The sequence below is a fragment of the Nannospalax galili genome, unplaced genomic scaffold, assembly GCF_000622305.1.
Source record: "Nannospalax galili isolate Female #2095 unplaced genomic scaffold, S.galili_v1.0 scaffold312, whole genome shotgun sequence".
Taxonomy (NCBI): Eukaryota; Metazoa; Chordata; class Mammalia; order Rodentia; family Spalacidae; genus Nannospalax; species Nannospalax galili.
The window spans coordinates 3,229,303-3,253,106 of NW_008335967.1; positions in this window are offsets into that span (position 1 = coordinate 3,229,303).

Consider the following 23,804-nt stretch of genomic DNA (forward strand, 5'->3'; position numbering starts at 1 on the left):
AGAGAGAGAGAGAGATTTGTGTCTCTATTGCCCTTCAGTATAGATCTATCCACTGGAGACCCATCAACTTACCAAGAGTCCTACCCTTAAATAAGACTGATTCTCCTCCTCCCAGCAGCCATCGGTTGCCAATAGCTCCTTAGGTAACAGTGGGGTTTCTTACCCACTTCCCTAAGTCTGGCGCGTGGCGGGGGGTTCTCTGTAGGATGTGTATATGCTGTCACCATTGCTGTGAGTTCATATGAGTAACTGACCAGCCATCTGGAAAACTCTGTTTCCTTGTGCCTATCCACTTCCTCTGGCAATTGTAATCATTTACCTCCTCTTCTGCAATGATCCCTAATCCTTGGAAAGCAGAAGTTTGATGTAGATGTCCTATTTAGGGATAAGCACTCTGCACCCTTTATAATTTGTATGTTGGCCAGTTGTGGGCCTCTGTGTTAATCACCATCTACTGTATAAGTAAGATTTTCTGCTGAGAATTGAAGGATGCATTAATCTATGGCTATAACAATAAGTCATTAAGTGTAGGCTTAATACAGTAACTAGTAAAAAAAAACTGGTGTTAGGTTCTCCCCTATATCCTGTAACATGATTTGTCTAACCTCAGGTTCCTAGGTCTGGTATCAGTGTCAGTTATGGGCTCTAGCCTATGAAGTGTACCTTAAATCCAATTAGAAAGTAGTTGGTTACTTCCATAATATTCGTGTTAATGTACAAGTAGTGATATCTTGCCAGGTCACTTGTTGCAACTGTCAGGATCCACAGCTGGAAAGGGTGATAAATAACTTTGTTTTCACATAGCATGCATATCACTTTTCAGCACTATGAAAACTAGATGGTAGATGTGAGACTCTGAGATCAGTACCAGCTTGATTTCTGATAGATGATAGATAGATAGATAGATAGATAGATAGATAGATAGATAGATAGATAGATGATATATAGATATAAATGTAAATATAGATATAAAATGTCTTCAGAAATAGGATCTTACCATGAAGTTCTGATGCATAACCAAGAGCAGGAGCAACAGTCAGTATTGTTTGAGGCTCTATGGGTCTCCTAGTCAACAGCTTTAAAAGTGGGAGTCCATGTGCAGCATTGGGCTTTTACTTTGCTAGCCTATAGTATCTAGAAGGGGCAATGCCCCCTCTTATAAAGTAACTCCTTTTATAATGTATATTCATGTACTTTAAGAAACTACTATAGTGGTAGGTCTCCATATGGCCTTTTCTAAAGCAAATGGCATCCTCTTAATGCTATAGTCCTCAAGTGAACCTTGGGTAGACTGACTCTTAGCCCTTGACAGTGGCCAGTGTGTGTTTATCAGCCTGGGGTCTGAGACCCTTGCCCTGAAGACTTGACAGCTCTCCAGAACTCTCCTAGCCACCAGGGCCTGCAGGGTGTCTTCTGTAGCTCCTTAGAGAATTCTCTCATTCTCTCTCTCTCTCTCTCTCTCTCTCTCTCTCTCTCTCTCTTCTCCCCTTCTGCTTCCCTTCTCCTTGTTCTGGCTGCTCTCAAGCTGTTCAGTTGCTTCTTCAGTTCCCCTTACACTTGGTAGCCACTGTAGGTTGACCCAGAGTACCCTCCTCTGCTGAACTGCATTTGAGAGCCAGAGTGGGAGCTGCTGCTACTTGGGAGCCAGAGAAACCTATTGGCTGCTCAAGAACCTGGTGCCAGGCAGGCCAGGATCATTCAGGCAGTTTCATTCATTGATGGGATCATCATCTAGTGGGCAGAATCTTGATACTAGACAGGATTCCCAGAGGATGAGCAGGATCAATGATGGGCCAATGATCCATTTTCAAATTTTCAGCTGACATCCAGTTGTTGATAGACTGAGCTCTGAAGCAAAGGTTCAGAGCTCAGAAACTGGGTGTCTGATATAAGCTAGGTGTTTAGGATCCCAGCATCGGGGATCAGAAGCTGTGCAGTATTGGGTCTATGGGCAGCACTGGGTATCATCTTGTCCATGGACCATGCTCCTGAGGTGTGATTTGTGTGCAGGGTCTGTGGGTTCAGGTCCATGCGCAGCAGCACTGTCCCTTCCACTGTTGAGCCTGGCTACTTCCATCCTTCCTGTCACCACTCTGCTCTCTGCTTTTTTTCTTTGTGTTATCAGCTCAAACCACACTACTGACAGTTGGCAAGAAAAGACCACTCAACAGAAGTCTTTATTGGACCTGATGTGGAAACACCAGGGGAGGTAGGACCAGAAAATATTCCCCAGTCAACTCACTGAGTGAGTCTAAGAAGCTTGCTTATATAGCCTGAAAAGGGGTGTTTGGCCCAATCACAGCCATTTGTTTGGATTAATCATGGCTGTTTGTTTGAGCCCATCAAAGTCTTGCTTCTTAGTACTAGTCACAGTCATTAAGATTTGTGTTTTGCATCAGTGATGGCCTTGCTGTAGAAGACCCTGAACCATGGGAAGTGCTCCCCCTCTGACCAAGGTGGAAATAGTTCCTGGAGTCCTATGTCTGGGACTGCGTCTTCAGGGACCCAGGCAATCAGCTTCTATCTTTTGCCTAGTTCTCCCAAGGCATCCCTAGCATTCAAGATTGCTGGTGCAGGCATAACAGCAATCCAGCTGTTCAGTAAACTGACAGTCCTTTTACTCAAGGCAACTGGGGCAGCAAGAGAGAGTGTAGTAGCTGCTAATTAGGGAGCCAAATGCTCTATTCTCAAAGCCTTTGCTTATTTACAGAAAATGAACACCAGGAGTCCTTATAATAAAAACTTAAAGACCTTGTCATTAATACAGCAAATTTGGCAGATTTTAATAATGTTATAATAATGCTTTACACTTGCCCAGTTCCCAGGGAGAAGTGCGCCCCCCCCATCTGTCTTAGAGACAAGGTACAATAGGATGTAACAAAGATAAATGAGACCATCAGATTAGAACTCTAATAGAAAGAACTGGTGCTTTGTAAAGGGCTAGATCCTAGAGGCCTGCCTCTTGAGTACATACAAGGAACAGATTGCACAAAGGCCACTGCCAGCAAGCTAAGAAAGCAGAATGAAGTCTATCTTATTGTTACCTCAATTTTGGGTTTTCCAGTCTTCAGAACTATGGAAAATAAAGTTCTGTTGTTTAAGTCACTCAGTCTGTGGCATCCTGTTATGGCAGCCCCAGCAGACTAAGACAAGGATTAATCTCTGAGAATGTGAGTTCCAGGAAGCCTTCACAGAAAGTGAGACTGGAAGGGAATTATCAAAGAAATGATACTAAAAATTCTTAGAATTATGAGTCAACAAATAATTACTTGGAGGCATATCAGAATCAATATTCAAAGCAACAAGGAAAAGAGAGTCCAAAAGCTTCCAAGAATTTTTTAATGACACAAAAGGAAGACAATCAATTTTATAACAGTGACATTGGAAGGTATGATAGCAACACAATGCCTTTACAGCTCTGAGGATGAGTAATTTTCAACCTAGAACTCTAAACCCAATCAAGTAATCTTGTGTTAGACTTATTAGCTATACAAAAATCTCAAAATTATACCTCTAAACATTTCTCAAAAAAGTTCCATAAATTGCAACAAAATACATTCTAACGAGGCAACAGCAATACTTACCTCTTAGTTCGTTTTGTCTTCAGGATCACTGAATGAGGTAAGAAACATTCTTTTTACCACCATTTCACTGGTAGGAAAATTAAGATGTAGATGTGGAATGTTTTTGAGATGGTATGTGTACTAATATAAGCCATGGAAAATGGTGGCTTCATAGAGAGAACTGACTTGATTAGGAAGGCAAAAACCCATGAAGTATCACTGTCCTGTTTGGAAGGAATCAAACACCATACCTCTGCTAGCCAATGGTGTGATCTTGTTAAGGTGAATGGCAAACAAACTAGACATACATAAAGATCCTAAAGGAGAGTACCATGAAAGGATTACACAGACTCTTCATCTCTGACTGGTTGAGATGTCATATATCTACTCAGGAAATTCAACTGAGGCCAGTAGAAAGTGAAAAATGAAGTTATCTTCAAAAGTACTGTCCAACCCAGCTCCACTGACAGAAGGTAGAAGTCCTCATGGGTAAATATTTTCTAATTGAGGATAGCTGCACAATTGAGGAAGGAGAGATTCTTCTGATTGAGTCTAGGCCAGTTTCTAGAACAATAACAATTTACATGTAAAATACATGGAATCCATAATTACCATGATATATTATTTTAATTATGCCCGCTTTCCCACACAACATTCTAAGACATGAAAAGAAACAATAAATGTGACGTCATAGTCATGGGGAAACCAGTCACCACTGACTCTGATGTTCAACTTGCCAGCAAAAACTTCAAAGCTATGATTATAAATAAGTTTAAAGAACTAAATGAGACCATATTTGAAGAATTAAAGGAAAATATGATAGTAATGACTCACAAGTAGAAAACCTCAATAAAGAAGCATCTAATATAAAATGAGACCCAAATGGAAATTCTAGAGTCAGAAATTCTAATAAACTAAATGAAATCATCACTAGATAGTCCCAAAAATAAATGTGAGTGAAATAATGGAAGGAATAAACCATAAACTTGACAATAGATTGATAGAAAGTATACAACCCTCAAAAGCAAGAAAAATATCAAAGAGGACTGACTTCCAGATAAACTGGAAGATTAGAAACTCTTCCATGAGACTCAGTGAAAGAAAAGAGTAAGGGTAATTCACAATAATATGCATTATTATAAGAAAATAGCTATAAATGAACTTACCAAGCCCAGTGAGATCTTTTGAGGAAGCAGATAGGAGCAGCAGTGCCCAGACACAAGGGGTTCCTAAGCTCAGTGGAAACCACTGGGAAATGCCTCCCCTCACACACTCTGGTGCTGCAAGAGCAGTAAGTTGAACTGCCAAGGACTAGATACATAATAGGACATCATGCCCAGCAGGAACAAGAATGTAGGGTTCATCTAAGATTAGTAGAAACAGACTAGATAATTGGTTACACTCTCCTCCTTAACACCAAGGGAAGAGCTAAAACAGAGACTTGGTAGGCCCTATATACCTCTCTGGGCAGAGGGGACAGAGCTGTAACTTTGGAAGAGCTGAGATAGTCTCCTCCCCAAGGCTCCTGCTGAGATCAGTGGGAACCCTCAGCAAGGGCTCCCAACCTGCGCCCAAACACAGCACTGCTCAACCAGGGACAGCACCAAAAAAGGGAACACAGTTGTACCAGAAACTCAATCCAAGTGATAAGTAGTCTGAACTCCACTAGGAACCTAGTGATATGATGTGGAAGGTAAGGCTGCTTTCAACCAAGTCTGATGACCTGAGTTCAATCCTAAGAACCCACATGGTGGAAGGAGAGATTTACTCCTGCAAAGTTGTCTTGATCTCCACACATGTACCATGGGAAGTCTATACCCACATACATACACACCACACCCCCACACTAAATAAATAAATAAATAAATAAATAAATGTTTAAAATTATCCCCCTTAGAATTTCTAATATTGTCAGGTTGCTCATAAGAAAGTCAAGGGAAAGTAGGGAAAAAAGGTTGTTGTTGTTGTTGTTTATTCCACTAGGGTAATGCATACTCCAAATCTAGTTTAATAGTTTTATTTTTTATCACAAATTATACTTTCATCAACATAGTTTATTAGATGGCATATCACGGGGAGGGAAAAATTCAAAACACATCCTACCAAGGAAAAAATTAAAAGTTGTGATTTTAAAAAAATATCTACACTTGATTTTAGCAAAAGACCAAGTGATAATGGCTCTTTGAAAAAAAATCTAATGTTACTACACCTTTATTCGGTGGTGGTGGTGGTGGTGGTGATGTTCATTTGTTTTGTTTTTTAAACTTTTCTTTCCATTTTTGCTCTTACAGAAATATCTTATAATGGGCTTTCTTTAGCTTGTACATTGTTCAGTTACGTTATATGATTGTTCTTTTGGGTGGGATGCAGTGAACTTTATTGATGGTATGAGAGAGAACAGGGTTCCCTAAGCCCTTCTGTCTTCTTCTGGGATGGAAAATGTGAGGGAAATGCTCAGCATGTTGGAAACTGAATTGAGTCAGCTGCCCCCCGTCCCCAGCATCTGAGGGTCTCTCTCTTCCTCCCATGTTCTTGCTGGAGTGGATGGGCAAGGGCTTCTTATTCCTTGGAGGCCATGTGGACCATGAGGTCCACCAACCTGTTACTATATCCAAATTTGTTTTCTTATCAGGAAATGAGCTTGACAAAGTGGTTACTGAGGGCAATGCCAGCCTCCACATCAAAGGTAGAAGAGTAGGTATTGCTGTCAAAGTCAGAAAAGACAACCTGGTCCTCAGTCTAATCCATGATGCCCTTTAGTCCCTCCAATGCCTGCCTCACCACCTTCCTGATGTTTTTGTATTTAGCAGATTTCTCTAAGCTGCAGGTCAGATCCAGGATGGGCAGGTTAGGGTAGAACCTTAGAAGACCATGCTAGTGAGCTTCCCATTCAGGCCTGGGCTGACCTTGCCCACAGCCTTCCGGGGATGATCTTGGCAGCCTCATGGTAATCACACCAGTTTCCCAGAGGGGACATTTACAGTCTTATGGATAATGGTGATGGTATGAGCTGTGGTCATGAGTACCTCAATAATGCCAAAGATGTCGTAGACGACCTTGGCCAGGGGGCCTAAGCAGTTGGTAGTGCATGAGGCATTGCTGACAATCTTGACTGAGTTGTCATATTTCTTGTGAGACATCCATTACAAACATGAACATATGAAGGAGCAGAGATGAAAACCCTTTTAGCTCTACCCCTCAAGTGGGTCCAAACTTCACCATGATAGTGAAGACATTAGTAGACTCCACAATATACTCAGCACCAGCATCATCATGTTTGATGTTGGTAGGATCTCACTCCTGGAAAATGGAAATGGCCTTCTCATTGATGACAAGTTTCCATTTTCAGCCTTGACTATGCTATGGGATTTGGCATAGGTGGAATCATACTGGTGTTGTGAAGTGCTTCACCAGAGAAGACCACTCAGACAAAGTCTTGCTAAATGAAAGTCTTGCTGGCCAGCGACTACACAAGGGAGTCAGAACACAGTTATGTAGCTCTGAGCCATCTCTAGGGTAAGCTTTTATACAGAGAAACCATTATCGGGGTGAAAAGTTTAAGTTCCCAAGCTTATAGGTGCAAAGGCCCCTTAACAATTTCCAGTCTTTTAAGCAACAACTACCAATTTGCAGAAGCAAGCCAGGCATAATGTACAGAAGCCATAAATCTGCACTTAGCAGGTACACTCTGGAACAAACTGACCTGTTTCCAAGACAACTGGGGTCTTACTGACAGGTGTTCCCAAACCCTGAGCCAACTGCCTGATAATCTCAGAGACTAGAGTCAGTCTCAACATGACAGTTTACCAATGTAACATATATCACAAGGTTCAACTTCTGAACTACATACCTCAACTCTACTACAACTTTGATCCACTTGAATATTGCAAATAAGTCAATGGAAAGAACACAGTGGACAAAAATTTTTTAATCAATAAAATAACCCACATGTATTAGTCTAAATTCTATAATATAAGAAATATGAAAAATCAAAAAAGAATGTTTTCTCCACCCAAAAACCCCAAATACCAACTCCACAGTAACAGCTACCAATGAGAAGGAATTAGATGATATTCTAGACAAGAAACTTAAAATAATGCTTATAAAAAATGTTCAGTGAACAGTGTAGTAGCTCTTTTCTCAGCAGACCACCAGAGAGTGCCAAGTTCTGGCCTCCCTCTGGCAGAGGGCCTGAGAAGGCAGGGGACTGCCTGAGAGCCCCCAGATCCTGCCTCCACATGGTAGTGAGCTTCCCCTAATTGCTCCATACCCATCCCCCTACCTGGGAGTTTGTGAGGCTTCCTCCCAAGGCCCCAGGGCAGATCTGGCTTTGATAGGCTAAGACTGAGATCCTAGCAGACAGCCTGAGAGCGTGGGTTCAGACTTCCATTGGTGTAGCAGTTCTGATATCGACAGACCACCAGAGAGTGCTGAGTTCTGGCCACCCTCTGGCCTCCATCTGGCCTAGGGCATGAGAACACCTGAGAGCGCCTTGATCCTGCCTCCACATGGTGAAGGTAGCCTGAGTGTACCTGACTGGAACCTGAATTGGGCTTCTGTGTGTACTCCTGAGTAGCTGATCTGAAGCCATAATCAGTTCCCTTCAAATTAAACCTGAGAGAACCTGAACCCTGTACCAACCAGCTTTACATAACCAATAAAGAAAGGATCTAGGCACCCAGATGATACCAACAGAAGCACACTTCAACTTAATTCTCATATCAGAATCATAAACAACAAAAGAATCTCACATGCCAAAACCACATATAAAATGTTAGACAATTGTTTCTCATTGATGAGTTTGTTCTGAATCAGAAAGTGTTGCTCAGATGTAAGGCTTCAAATCTTGGTATGCAATACTGTAGTGCCCACCTGTAGCTAAGCAAGACAACCCACTATTGTTCTAAAATGATGGCCAAATTTGTTTCCTCCCCCTATCTAGAAGCCTTTGAGAGGGAACTGACACTGCTTCTAACCACTCCAACAGGTATCAAAATGGCAGAAAGCAAATCCTGAATCCATCACTCTTGAATCCAGCCTTGGCAGACAAAAGAAAAATGAGGAGGAACCCAATAGAGGGATGCTTTTGGGAGCTCTCATCAAGAAATTCCAATGGACTCTCACACGAACTTTTGAAATTCACTTTGTTCTGACTTTTTTCTGGTTCCCTGTCTAGAACTTGTAATGCTAACTACTCTTACTTTTACTTCTCCTTCACATCTCCTATTCACCAGTCAAGGACTTTCTTTTCCCCCTACTCCTAAGAGTTAAGCAATTTGGGAGTCTTTTAGACAGACCCACTGAAGGGGTACCCCAATTGCCTCACCCTGCATCCCTGTTCAGCATGGAAGAAGCCAGAGCAGTCAGCGTCCTGATTCCCTATCAGCAATTTGTGATCTTCTTCAGAGGATGGTGTGATAAGAATTGGAGGTAGGAAATGGGTAGGCAGTTAGGGTAAAAAGACCCCAAAGAAAAGTAGCCAGTTTCTTGGCTATAAGTCAAAATGTCCTTGGGCCTCTTAGCAACATACTCTGTTCCAAAGGCCAAAAATGTGGAAAGTATTTGGGAGCTCTTATCTAATCCTTAAATGATTTTAGGGTTACCTCTTAAGAGAGGGGAATGTTATAGTAGCAAAAAGAAGAAAGAGTACATGATGTAATCAAAAAAAAGTGATGGAGAGATATGGGAGGAGTTGGAAGGGAGGGAATGGGCATGGATTTGATCAAATCACCTTATATGCTTGTATGCCTGTATGAAATAATATTTTTTTTTAGTTTTGAAAAATGAAAACAAAAAAGAAAACAAGACTAAGGTGAGCTTACCTCATAGATTTCCTGAGGAATGGGGCTGGAGCGATGGCTCAGAGGTTAAGAACACTTAATACTCTTCCAGAGGACCTGGGTTCTGTTCCCAGCACCCATATCTGGGCTAACATCCATCCATTACTCCAGTTTCAGAGGATTCAATTCCTTCTTTTGTCCTCCACAGGCATTTCATGCATGCACATGATACACTTACATGCAAGCAAACACTCATACACATAAAATAAAATCTTTAAAAAAGAAGAAAAAACAACAGAGTAGACACAAATGAGTAACTCAAAGGTCACTTTAGGGCCTAGGAGAAGGAAGAATAAGCCAAACCCAAAGTCAGTAGAAGGAAAAACTAATCAAGATCAGGGAAGAAATTGGCAAAGTAGAAATGTGAAGGACTGATGAAACAAAGAGCTGCTTATACAGGAAGATAGACAAGATTGAGATATACTTATCCAAACTAACCAACAGAAAAGGAGAGAAGACCAAAATTAATAAAATAGAGATGAAGAGGGAGACATTGTAAGATACCAGTGAAATTCAGAAAAGCATTAGAACATATTTTTAAATTTCATATTCCACCAAATTTGAACATCTAAATGAAATGGATACACACCCAGCATGGACTGGGGAGGGCCACAGGAGGGCCACAGGAGGGCCGCCCCTAGCTGAGGAGCTATTAGGGTTAATGACTGCTGGGAAGGGATTCAGTTTTCTTCAGGGTGCAGACACTGTAAGTTGCCACAATCCAGTAAATAACTTCACACACAGGCACATGCAAACAATCCTAATAACAGTCAATGGGCTATAAAAAAAATAGACACAAAAGTAGAGGGGACTTTTTGGGAAGAAGAAGGAGGAGGAGGAGGAGGAGGAGGAGGAGGAGGGGAAGGGGAAGGGGGAGGGGGAGGGGAAAAGGGGAAGGGGAAGGGGAAGGGGAAGAAGAAGAAGAAGAAGGAGGAGGAGGAGGAGGAGAAGAAGAAGGAGAAAAGAGGAAAACAGGGCTGGGAGATATGGCCAAAATACATCATATTCATTTATGAAATTGTCAAAAAATATTTTTAAAAGAGATTGGACAAAGTTTAGAGCCAAACTGACCTAAACTTTGAATTCCAACACTACCATTTACAAATTATGAGACTAAAAATCCTACAGCCTTCTTTTCTCATCTGTAAAAGTTTTGTAGGACTTTTTAGAATAGGAATGGTAAGGAATAAATAAAGCAATACTTAGAAAATTAACTCACCACATTTGATACGAAAAATAAGTTGACAGATCGAGGAAGTTCAATGAAGCCCAAGTAGAATAAACACAGAGTTCTATGCCCACACATGTCATAATCAAACTGTTAACATCCAAAGAACTAAAGAGCAAATTTAAAGCAGCAAGAGAAAGTAGAGGGGAAACCCAATGAATGTAGGCTGACTTCTCATCATGGATACCAAAAGGCAACAGGGACAGCTTCCAAAGCCTAACAAAGCAATTAACAAAGGTAGTCCCCACACCGAGCAAGAGCACCCCAGAAAAGGAAGGCAAAATAAAGACACTGCCAGAAATATCTGTTTCTTTTAAAAGCATGTGACTACGTAAAATAGTAGTTAAAGTACTGCATTCCTGATTCTTTTCTGCAATGTGTAATACACTAATTATTCACCAATGCTGTTCAGTATATTTCCAGTCTGGATTCTCTTAAATTTTTCATTTCTAGAAAGTCAGTGTGAATAGTTTTACTATCTTCTTTTCAATGGTAGACATGAACTCACAGTCCACTGCATGCTGAGCAAGCCCTCCACCACTGATATACCCCCAGCCCTAATCTTTCCTTCCTCTCTGGCTTTTGTTCCTGAGGCTGCAGAGTATGCTTATAACCACTGCTTTACTTTTGCTGTCAGCTCGTTTTATTGTCTGTGTGCTTTTTCGGTCTGCTGCTATTGATAGGTTTTTCTCCCCATGGTTAGAGGCCACACTTTCTTGCTTCTTTATATTACTGGTTTGTTTTTAATCTGAATGTCAGATACTGTGAGCTTTATGTTACTGGATGTCAGATTGAATTTATTTGTAATATCTTTGGGATTTGTTCTGGGACATGTTGAGTCAGAATTAGTTTGAGCTTTTCAAGGCTTTGGTCTGGGGTTAACTCACAATACACTTCTGAGTATATTAGTAAATACACATCAGGAGATCTTTCTGCTATGAGTGGTACAAATTTGTCTCAACTTTGACACCTAAAGACTTTTTCTATTTTCTCTTTTCCTGTGGGTTTTTCTTTTTTTCACAACCTTTGGATAGTTTCCCTTTAGAAATATACAAATCACTCAGCCCCAGACTAAGATAATTCTTTAAAGATCATCAGAGTTCTTTCCCTTTCTTGTCTATTACTTCCCTAGATACCTTGGCCTCCTCAAATTCATCTGTCTCCTCAACTAAGGAAGACAACAGAGTGATGTAAGTGTGGGCAGGTCTTGCAATGTGCATGCAGAACTTTGGGTATCTCACTTCAGCCTTTGCTGGGGACTGAAAGACACAAGCAGAAGGCCTACCAAGCATGTTGACATGAAAACACAGCTCTCACTCAAAGAGGATAAGAGATAGCTTATTCTGGAACCAAATTTGAGTCACCATGACCCAAGAATGCATATTTAGGTTACCCAAAATTCCGTGTTCCAAAGCAGTAACAAGTTTAATTATATATTTTTAATATATATATATATATTGCATATGAGTATATTGCCTGCATGTATGTAAGTGCACCCATGTCATTCAATGGTCACGGAAGTCAGAAGAAGGTGTCAAATTCCCCTGGAACTGGAGTTATGGACAGTTGTTAGCTGCCATGTGGGTGCTGGGAATTGAACCTGGGTCCTCTGCAAGAGCAGCCAGTGCTCTTAACTGCTGAGCCATTTCTCTAGCCTCTGATTACAGTTTTATAGTAATACAACAAAGTCACAAATCAATCAATTTTCAGATATATTGGTGGAGACACTAAGCAGGCAGGTATACCAAAGTGGGGAAAACTGTACTATAAGCCTCACATGCTATCCAACAGCATTCTTGGCATTTTGGTTGCCTGGAAACTAATGCTCTGTTTGTACATTCCAAAGGATTTACCTAATGGTCATGAAGATGCAGGTCATGTACAGAGGAAGGAAATAGATGGCTGTTAAGGGGGCTAAAGGTGACCCCAGGATAATTTAGCTATAGACTTGCAGCATGTTAACCTTTCCATTTCACTGAAGTTCTATTAATCAGTCTTGTAGAAAGTTCAGTGGAAGGTGCACTTCTTAGGAACTTTCATTTCCAACCCATTTTGGTTAGAAAAAAATTTGGGGGGGAAGCACAGTAATACTGTACAGAAATGGATAGAAATGGTATAAGTAGAAAATGGTGGCCCAGTACTGAGGCACATTAAATTGCATAGGAGCCAGGAGCCTTAAGCTTTGTGTCCTAGCATAAAGATCTGTTGATTTACCAAGTAGGGTCATGAAAAAATGAAATTCAAGTTTTAGACATATTAGTCTAGCCAGCCTGGAGGGAATGGAAGCTGGAGGATGAGTCAGACAAAGTGGATCCAGTGATTTGTGGGTAAGAAGATAAAGACAGGGACATGGGAGTTGAGTGATGGTGAGACCGAGGGAGTGGACATGGAGAGGAGGATGTGTTGTCACATGCTGAAGACAAAATAAAGGAGCATCAATAGCGACTCTGAAGCTTCAGTTCTGGCTAACAGGAGGATGACAGCAACGCACACTAGTGGCAGGAGGGCCTCCAAGTGGGCCTATTTTGCCAACAGTTGGCAATACAGGACTAGCTTTAATTGAGGGTGGAAGCGGGGTAGTACTAGCTAGATTTTAAAGGGATGGAAAGACCATTTAATTCAATATAACCTTTCCAGAACTGCACACAGAAAGCACATTTTCAGCTTCAAGTGTTTTCCCTTTCTGTTAGTGGAGTTGGGTGAAATGTCAACCTTCTGTTCTTTCCTTGTGTTTTTGTTTGACATGCTCGGGAACATTTGGTGCCTGCAGAACCTAAAGCATTTGTAAGGGTTGGGAAAGGCTCACAAATTAGATTCAAATGGGGACAAATGGCCACTCAGCGTGGAGAGGTGCCTTTGAATCTTCAGCTCCCTGGTTGTATTTTGTCCATGGTCTCAGCTTGGCAGGTTGCCTGGGAGCCAGGAGTGTCCTCCAGGAAATTGTGTTCATTTTTGTTTTCTGTTCTACAAAACGCAAGTCAGTTTTGAAAAACAGAAAGGAAAGGAAAAGGCTCTGGAGGCTTATCGAGGAACTGCACTGAAGGGAAATGGCCCTAACCAGATGAGGAGCGAGAGAAGAAAACAACAATGCCTGTAAATGGACATGGCTAGAAGTATTGAATCCAAGTACCATATGGCCTTAAAAAGTCAGTTTACTTCTGCCTAGCACAGGCGTCTCTGGGTCCCTGTTCTGACTCATATCTATACGTGCTTGTGCAGTATTGGTGACCTTGGAAGAAGGTGCTGCTTTACTTACACCTACGATGGCTGATGGTTTTCAACTTGTATGACAGCTCTGATTGATTAGCCGCACTACCTGGAAAGCCAACAGAGACACTTTAGGGCCTAGTCTGGTGCAGCAGGCAAGTAGGTGAAATCAGAGTGAGATCTGCCATGGCATGGGACGATCCACCCCTGCCTTGACCGCCAGTCTTCTGCAGTGTTGTTTTCAACAGTTCTCTAAGCACGGTACCCCTCTCCCTTCCTAAGAGCTTCATACTCCTGTTTGCCATCTTCTCTTTCCTTTGGAAGTCTTTCAGGCCCTCTGTTAGCCAGGGTCTTGCCATTATGTAAGGCTCTTCCATTAACTTGTTTTTCTAGACAGGGTCACAAGCCCTGCTCTAGAGAGAAGGAAGGCCCAGTGAAGTTGGGTGAAGTGCTTAGCACGGTTGCATTTCCACCAGATATAGAAATGAAACCCAGAAAATGAAAGTCAGAAGGAAAAGGAAAAGGGCTGTGTGACTCTCTTAGGTGGGTGAGGGAGTAAGTGTTGAACTGAATGTTGAGAATAGTGAAATTAGCTCCAGTTTCCCTGCTAGCTAATGAGAAATGAGCTAATTTAGCCTGGGCGTGGTCAGAATCAGATCACATGCTGAGCCTGTGGGTTAGAGATCTGGTTTTCAGGGGGCTGGAAGAAACAAGCCATTGGGAGACAATATAGTCTTTCCTCCTGCTCAGGTGATCTCAGCTCATAAGTGTGTTTTCTACATTAGTGATTTTCAGCTGTATATACACGTTTGGGTTACCTGAAGAATATTTTAAAATATGATGTCTGGGTCCCATTCTAACTCGTAGAGGATGAGGGACCTGGGTATTTTTGTATACAATTAAGTGGGGAAATTCTGTTCTGCTCCACTTCCCAGTTTCACACTTTATTTTTACTTAAGTTTACACTTCATGACACACTGCTGAACATAAAGTTGAGAGTCTTCTTCGCTCACCAGACCACTCCCCACACTCCTTTCCTTCCTGTAAATTATAGACTCTAAGAAAGTGCTGGGTCATGTCCTTATCTTATGCCCTTCCACAGCCTACTTCTTGACTCTGAGCTCCCTCCCTCCTGATTTTACACTCTCTGATCACTTTCATTTCTGGTTATGTATCTCACCTACTTTGGTCTCATGATCTAGGACCCAACTCCAGTATCTACCACCTTGATTAGCCCAGAAACCCTGTTGGTGCTCCAGTTCCATTCTCTTGAAAGGACCAAATACAGTCACATTAGTTTCCATATCATTTGCATAAAATAGTCATCCTTTGGTATCCTCATAGAATTAGTTCCAGGACCCCCATCCCACACAGCAATATGAAAATCCTAAGACTCAAGCCCTTGATATAAATGCTGCATTGATGGTATCTGCATATTACATATATATTCCCCAATACTTTAAATCATCTCTAGACTACTTAGAAGATCAAATACAAGGTATGCTATGTAAAGAGTTTTTACAGTATATTTTTTAGGGAATGATGTCAAGAAAAACATCTATGTGTTCATATATGTACCATAATTTTTTTTTCCATCAGTGCTTGTTTGAGTCCACAAATATGGAATCTGTGGATATGGAGGGACAACTATGGTTACTTTCCTCATGATTTTGTGCATGCTGGCTGGCTTTTCTATTTCATTTTGTGTTTGGCAGAATGGATCAAATTAAGCCCAGTATTTAGAACAGTCATAAGCTAACTCAAATAGCAGCTAGGTGGACCCAATTACCTTTTTATTTCCTGCTCCCATTCTCTGACACATTGCAAAAAAACGTAGGAAATAAAAATAAGTAATAATATGAGGATCTGGGCTGAGAAGGGGAGCTGTATTGCAGATTAGTGAAAAAGAAAAAATAAGCATGCAATGTTTCAAAGACATTTCATTTCTTTGATGTAGTAAAGAACAATTGAGATTTGTTGCTAAATGTGGCCAAATACATCCTGCTCTAGCAAATAGCTACCCATGTAGAAAGAAGTTTATACACTTATTTATTCCGATATATAGGAGATTCAAAATAGAGCTGTTAGGAAAGAGGACCCACATTATCAGTATTAGGGCTTAGACCTGGAAAACAAGAAGACTGTCTAGAAAAAAAGTTTTGAAAACTAATGGGATTTGTGTGGTCAGATTAAAGACACAGAAATGGAAACTTAAGAAACTCATTAAATGGTTTAATTGTCCTTTTAAAATGCTATTTCTGCTTCTAATTTGCTTTGCATAGTTCTATTTCACACACACAAAAAAACACAATCAAATTTCAACAACGTCCATGGTAATGATTTTATATTCTAAATATTATACTAGAAATGTGTAATCATGAGTACATGTCTTTCTGTGTGTAGTATTTTGGATTTTGGAAGTGGAGAATAGATTGAACCAAGGACAAGGCTGAAATTGAGCCCAGGTACCCTAGCCTGGCCTTGTGCAGATTCCTGCACCACCCGGCGGTCCTGACCACTGGGAAGCATTTTGCCCTAGAAGCAATCTGACTCAAGGATCCCCCGCCCCCATCGAAGCATCTCTCTCGATTTCTCAGGAAGATCAGCCGTGGTATACTAGTTTCATAACTCAGCCAAGGGATGGGGGAAGATCCACTAACTTTAGCTTAATAAATGTTTAATCAGTATCCAGATCTTATCTGTTTTGGAAATTTGTCTTGTGATTCTAGACAATATTTTGGAAGTTGAAAATAATCTTATTGGGCTATAAGCTTTTAGGGCAATTAGCCTTCTTATTAAAATGTAAAGACAACATTTGAGCTTCTGTTTTATGGAATCAAAAGCATACAGATGAAAAAGCACCTCTGGCTGAGTTTTTCCTTCTACTCTGTGAATTCCTACCAACGCCGTTGGACAACAGGCGAGGAGGCATTGCATCACATAGTCAGAGGGGGCATCCTTGTGCTGGCACAGTCTTTTTGGCAGCCAGTGTTGTGTCAGTGTTTGCATTAGCCAAAAGAATATTGACTCAGGAATCCTCCCTCTCTAATCTTTAAAATTGAAATTTCTCATTAGACCACCAGGTGGCAGATTAATAGCAGGGAAAAAAATCTAGCGTGAAAGCAATAGAGAGAAACTTCAGCTGAAGAGACAAAGGTCCTGTCTCCACCTGCCTCCACTCAGCTGTGTGGTCCCTCTACCTGCTCAAAAGTTACATTTGCTAAAACTAAAACACAAACAAACAAAAAAAAACCACTTCCTTATGTAAATGTTTTATAATATTCCTTTCAAGGCAGGGGAGGGGGACTTCTCTACTAACTTACTAGCAATCTCACTTGACAACGGCCTCTTACATAAACTCCAAGTCCAGAGCCCACTAGGCCTGTCAAGTTTTCTACTGCTGTCAATCAACTGAAACTTCCTTTTCATGCCCATAGACACTGTCATCATTCAGTCATGGCCCACCTTGGTGGAACTAATATCTTTTGAAATTTCTCCAACTGCAGCATACTGGTCTCCCTGTGTCCAGCCTCACCTCTTCCCCTCTGCTCTCATCAGTGTCACCTTCTTAGCTGTCAGAACTGACTGTGACTTCCTACTTAGATGTCCACATCATCAGCTGTGGGATCAAATACAAACTCCAGAATGCAGTGTACAGGGACCTTTCCAGCTTATACACACAAATATATACTTACTAATTCAATAATGCAGACAATTCTGCTCTGTGTCAAATATATCCTTTTTTCCATATCTCTGACTTTTCTTATGTAATTTTCTCTCTCTGGACTGCTCTTCCCCATTTATGTCAGAAATATTTTGCTGAACACTTTCCACAAATAGCTGGAAAGCATCTTGCCTATCTGACCCTCATGCTCCATTGTAACCCTTCTTGATTGAACAAGATATATATTATCTCTTCAATATACTAATAATAGATTTTCACTTGTTTATCTTTCCTACTAAATGTAATCTCTTTAAACATTCAGGCGCTGGGGTGAGTGTTGAGCGGGATGCTATTTTCCAAGTAAATTTTCAGAAAGCATCAAGGAGGGACTACAGTGTCTCATCTGGTACACAGGCCAGTCACCCACAAGACTACACAGACATAACTAGGAAGGATGGTGTTATATGGAAAAGCACTGGCTGGTATTGATCACTTCCTCCACGGGGGACCTGGGGCCAGGCAGGTGGAGCAGCATGGCTTCAGAGCACCCAGGGGAGTACAGGCTGTGAGAGCAGGGAGAGCCTTGGTAACCAGCACCTCGCACTCTATTCGACAAGGAAGGTGGAGGTCGATTCTGTTCCCAAATAATGTTCCTTCTAAACCCTCTTGCTTTCTGTCTGTGCCCTGCCTCCCCACAATGCAATAGCTATATTCCTGAATGTCACATTTTGATTAGCTAGAACTCTTTTACCTGGGGTTTCATCACCAGAGCAGCTATCACTGTTGTCACCTGAGCTAACTGCAGACATATTCTGCAATGTCTGAAGACAAAATTGGGAAAATTATGCTGAATGGTGATAATTCACCACTAAGAACAGAAACATGCCCCTCCTAAGTCCCTATTATACTTTTTTGTGGGGAATATGATTGGTTCTGTGCCCACCATCATAATTTAAATGGAAGGAAACTTCAAAAACTGAACACCTAACTAACGTATTTAGTAAATGATCTCGCTGTCAATTATCTACCTCTTCAATTTTTGTTCTTTTTTTCCCCTTTGTTTTATTTTAATTTAAAAAATTCTTGAGGATGGAATAAAAAATGAAAATAAAATATTTAAGATCTTGTTTTACCTCTTTCAACTTGTACGACTTTGGCTAAATCACCCCTTTGAACCTTAGTTTTCTTACCTGAAAGATGGAGTTTGCACACAACAGAAAGACACTGTGAGGCTGATGACACCCATGATCCTCCTTACTTCCACCTCCCAAGGGCTGTGTACCACTTGCCTAGCATGTCATTATTATCATGTATAAAATATAACTTCATGGCTTAATACACTAATGCAAGCAGTTAGAAGCTCAAGGCCATTGACAACCAAAAACAGAATGAAAGCCTGGCATCTCTGCCCTTCGTCTGGGCCTGGTGCCTTTGCTTTGGCCTAGACTCCTGCCTGACTCTGCATTCCTAACCAATCTCATCTCCCTTCAAGGCTAAAGAAACAGAGATAAGCATTGATCAAAGCCTACAGTCACCTTGGATTCTAGGAAGAGCAAAACCTCAGAGGACAGACAACCATCGCTCCCACCACCCACTCAAATGAGGGCAATTATCCATGAGGGCCAGGACACATCCCCAAACAGAATTAATTATCTTGTAGGAGCCAGATTGGTCCAGTCAGGAGGTAACAATCACTAAGAATTTATCAGAGCAGAGGTGAGGCAATGATATTGGGAGCACATCTGGACCAGGACCACTTCATTATGCCTACTTCTTGATTTTTATTTAAACCTAAGCCTTGTATCAGTGCCTCGGAAGATGTGCTTAGGGTCATTGGACCACTGTATCTCTTCCCAATGTGGCCATGCTGAATAAATCTCATTCTGTTTTTCACACGATTCATTTCTTCAATTGCCATATTAGAGATGGGAGTGGAGGGGAATTGAGCCTAGCCAGAACCTGGAATTTTGTCCCAAGACTCCAGTTACAACTTTAATAAGATGAATCAAGAGAAAAGATGCCTTTCTGGTGTCAGTCACTTGTAGCAAGTTGACCACAGATGGCGAGGACAGCTGCATGGTCCCACTCGGCTGTTGGAATCACTTTTGTTCCAGGGACTTTTTCTTATCTTTCACTTCAGCCGGCATTGGCTGCTTCCGACCACTGTTTGATGAGGCAGAAAATTCTACAGGCCCTGACATCTGTCACTTGGTAATTTCTTCTAAATTGGTATACTTGAGGCCTTGCCTTTGTCAGGCTGGAGGCTCCTCTGAGCTGCCTGGATTCTTGATGAATGAATTTGAATTTCTGAAACTTGTCTGACAGGAAGTCTTGGTTCCATGTTGTTCAGACTTTTCTGAGCCATTGGGGTTCTTTTGACCCATTTGGAAAACTTCTGTTTACTTGATCAGCTTTGTCTTTGAGAACTCTTAAGCAATCTGGGTTAGCTTCAACTATTCCAGCATCTTCCAGAGTGACAGAAGAGCTTCAAATCTGAAATTTTGTGCTGATAACTAGTGGGGTGGGAGATATTAAAATACAGAGAAACAAAGGAGTTTGGGAGACTGCTATTGTAATTTGCTCAACCATGGGACCTACTAAGTCTGTGCTACCTTGGTGCCCCCTAGGGAGAATTCTAGCTGATGAGTATTTTATGAGCTCATGATGATTTATCTGAGTATTGCGCTGAATCAATACAATTGCTTTTACTTGTCACTTTGTGCGTTAGTCTTAGTCTGTGTCTTTGATGACTGGTTTGATGATGCCCAGGAAACTGTACTAACATCGCACTAGAGACTGATCTACATGAGTGTTCCCTCTCCAAAAAGAAGAGACAAATATTCCTCCTAGTCCACTCAAGGTGACTCTGGGTGACTAAAGTTTTAACAGGAGGGGGGGGGGTCAGGGGGTAGTACTTGACCCTATGATGTGCAGTGGTCTCATAGAGAACCACATAAGATGAAACATATTTCATTTCTGAATCAGAACTCCAACAGCTCATCTGAGGTGTGCACAGGTGCCCCTCTCTCCTTGATGTTGAGGCTTCCTAAGATGCGTAATAGGGAATATCTAGTTCAGTGCTGACACTCTGGGAAGGAATTTCTATAAGGCATCACATCCTTCTGACCTAAATATGTAGCATTGACTCTTGCTTCAGCCACCTGATGAGCCTCTATCCAAATGAGCTTTAAAACAGCAAGGCAAGGGGCTGGAGAAATGGCTCAGCAGTTAAAAGCACTGACTGCTCTTGCAGAGGACCCGGGTTCGATTCCCAGCACCCACATGGCAGCTATGAACCATCCTTAACTCCAGTTCCAGGGGAATCTGAAGCCCTCTTCTGACCTCCCATGGCACTGTGCAACACAGGTGTACTCACATACATGCAGGCAATACACTCATACACATAAAATAAAAATAATAAATAAAATATTTTGAAAAAGACAGCAAGGCACAACTTAACCTGTCCCTGGGATTCTTGAAAACAGCATTGAGTAGAAAACCTATGGCTGTCTCATTTAAAAAAAAGAAAAACTTACTGCTTGCTAAAATATTCTTGGCATGCCTAAATTAAGCATCTGTGTATGTATGTATGTATGTATGTATGATATATTACAAGGTTAACCTTTTTAGGATGACTTCTGGACTAGAATTGTGGTGCTAATGTCTACCGGATGCTGCCTCCCTGCCTGTTTCATCTTCTGTCACCCTTTCTTTTCTGTTGCTGCCTCTTGAGAAAGGGAATCCTTAGCCAGGCCATGCAGGCATTTAAGAGTTAACTATAGAATTTTAATTAAAGGAAAAACCCTAGTCTTTTCAGAGCTTTTAGAGCCTTCTTAGGTGCTTTTAAAGAGCATCTTAAAATCTAGCAATGTAGACAGGTGATCTTCATTTGTTTCATTCCATTACAAATATAATTTGGATTTGGCTCGCTTTTGCAATATATTTAGAACTATTAGCAAATGGGTTTTCATAAATTGCCAATATATAGAAATAAAGCTTGAGATTATTTTCTTCCTCAGTCTTTAGAAAGTAAAATTACTTAAAATAAAACTCTACTTAATATGTACATTTTTCTATGTAGAAAATGTGAAAGAAATTAAGTTGTTTTGATGAGAAAAACTTTTATTAAAATAAATTTTTCAAAATGTACACTTATCTAAGGAATTTTCTAAGGTCAAAACTATATATCAGGGCTGGAGAGATGGCTCAGCAGTAAGAGCTATTCTCTCACAGAACCCAGGTTTGATTCCCAGAACCCACATGGAAGCGAACAAGTATCTGTAACTCCAGTTCTGGGGATATGACACCCTCTTCTGGCCTCCATGGGAACTGAATGCATATGGTACACTTACATGCAGGCAAAGCACTCATATACATAACATAAAAAAATAAAAAATATTTTAAATTTAATATACCAATGTAAAACTAACCTAATTAACATTTGCAATAAATGGATTCAACAACCGGTTTTGAAGGGAGGAGAGCGTAGTTTACAGCGTATACTACAAGGGAGAAGCAAGCTGGGAAGTGACTACTGTTTGCATAGCTTTGATGCTTTATCAAGGTAATCACATGTTTTCTGCTGATTTCGGCAGGATTTTGATTAATTAGGAAACTGAGTGTTAACAAAATCAAGGTTCGTCTCAGTATCCGCGTATGTTAAAGTCTTTTAAATGAACACTCTATAAGTAATTATTATTTTAAGATGATTTTAGTACATTTAATAGTCTACGTATCTGTGACTAGAAATTTGTAAAACTGTGTGTCTAAAGTTTAATCTATTGTACAAGTACATAGAGTTGAAGGCATATAAATTTAATAAATGCAAGGTGACCACCCAATACATTTATACAATATGCTTTATACATAGATTTTCAATACATAAAATGGTCAACAAAATTTTTGACATTTCTGTTACTTGTAATTAGTATCATTCACATGAAACACTCTACAATTTGGGCAATTCCAGTATTTAAAGTATGGTCTACATCTATCCGTGTTGCCTAAATAAGAATCTTGTTTATATAAATATTCATACATAGAAAGGTAGAGAGATGATAGATAGATAGATAGATAGATAGATAGATAGATAGATAGATAGATAGATAGATAGATAGATAGATAGATAGATAGATGAAATGCACTTGTACATCATAAAATGAATTTATTTATGGACACTTGCACTGTTCTCTAAGTTTATAAGAGGCCTGAAGTATATATATATATATATATATATATATAAATCTTAATTGTATGAGTGTATTGTCTGCACATATGTAAGTGCACCCATGACCTACAATGCTTGCAGAGATGAGAAGAGAGTGGTTGAATTACGACTGTTATGGAAAGTTGTTAGACGCCATGTGGGTGCTAGGAATCGAACATCGGTCCTCTGCAAGAGCAGCCAGTGCTCTCAAACACTGAGCCATCTCTCCGGCCCCAGTGAAGTTTACATTTTTTATCAGTGTTGTAGACACATTGTCCTACTAAACCAAATTATTCTACTAAGTCTAAATTTTGTTCCAAAAGCAAAATTAACATACAAAAACTTCCATATAGGTGTGATGCTAATTGCTGCACGTTCCTTTGTATACTGAATGTATTTAAGTTCCTCAAACATGTAAGCCTTCTAAAATGCAAAACTTAAAGAACACTTTACCAAGATGATATCATCCAAACTAGAGCTGTACTCACCTTTTCCAGACTGATGTTGTATGCTCCTAAGGGAAAGGGGAAAGGGTAGGGTATTAGTAAGGGAGAAAGGGGGGAAATAGGGGCACCTTAAGTGGGAAAACCATGATGGAGGGGTGAGACAATGCGAGAGATAAACAATGCCTAGCTAGTTTTGAAAACCAGAGGGAACCATATTACTCCTATAACCTACCGACAAATTATACATAGCAGATCAATCTGAGAACAACTGGTCTTTGCCCAAGATCTATCTACATGACACACAGTAATTAAAAGTACCAGACTGGTGGAACTAACCTTCTCGGATGTTTAACAGACATGCTTTGAGGCCTGTAATAATTTAGTCAGAGGGACATAAAGGACAGTTTTTTCTCCTTGCCCTCCTAGGTTGACTAGTTCCAAGGGACTATGAGCATCTCTCAAAATGTCCTGGAATGGTGGTGGGTCACCTGTCCTCTTGATTAAGGAGGCCGAGGAGACCCCACCAGATGGACTTGAACCAGCGTCCAGTCTACAATGAGGAGGGTCAATCCAGAGGAATCATTTCCTCCATGCTTCCAAGCAAAGCCAACTATGGTCAAGCAGGACCTTTGACTTATCTTCCCATAGGT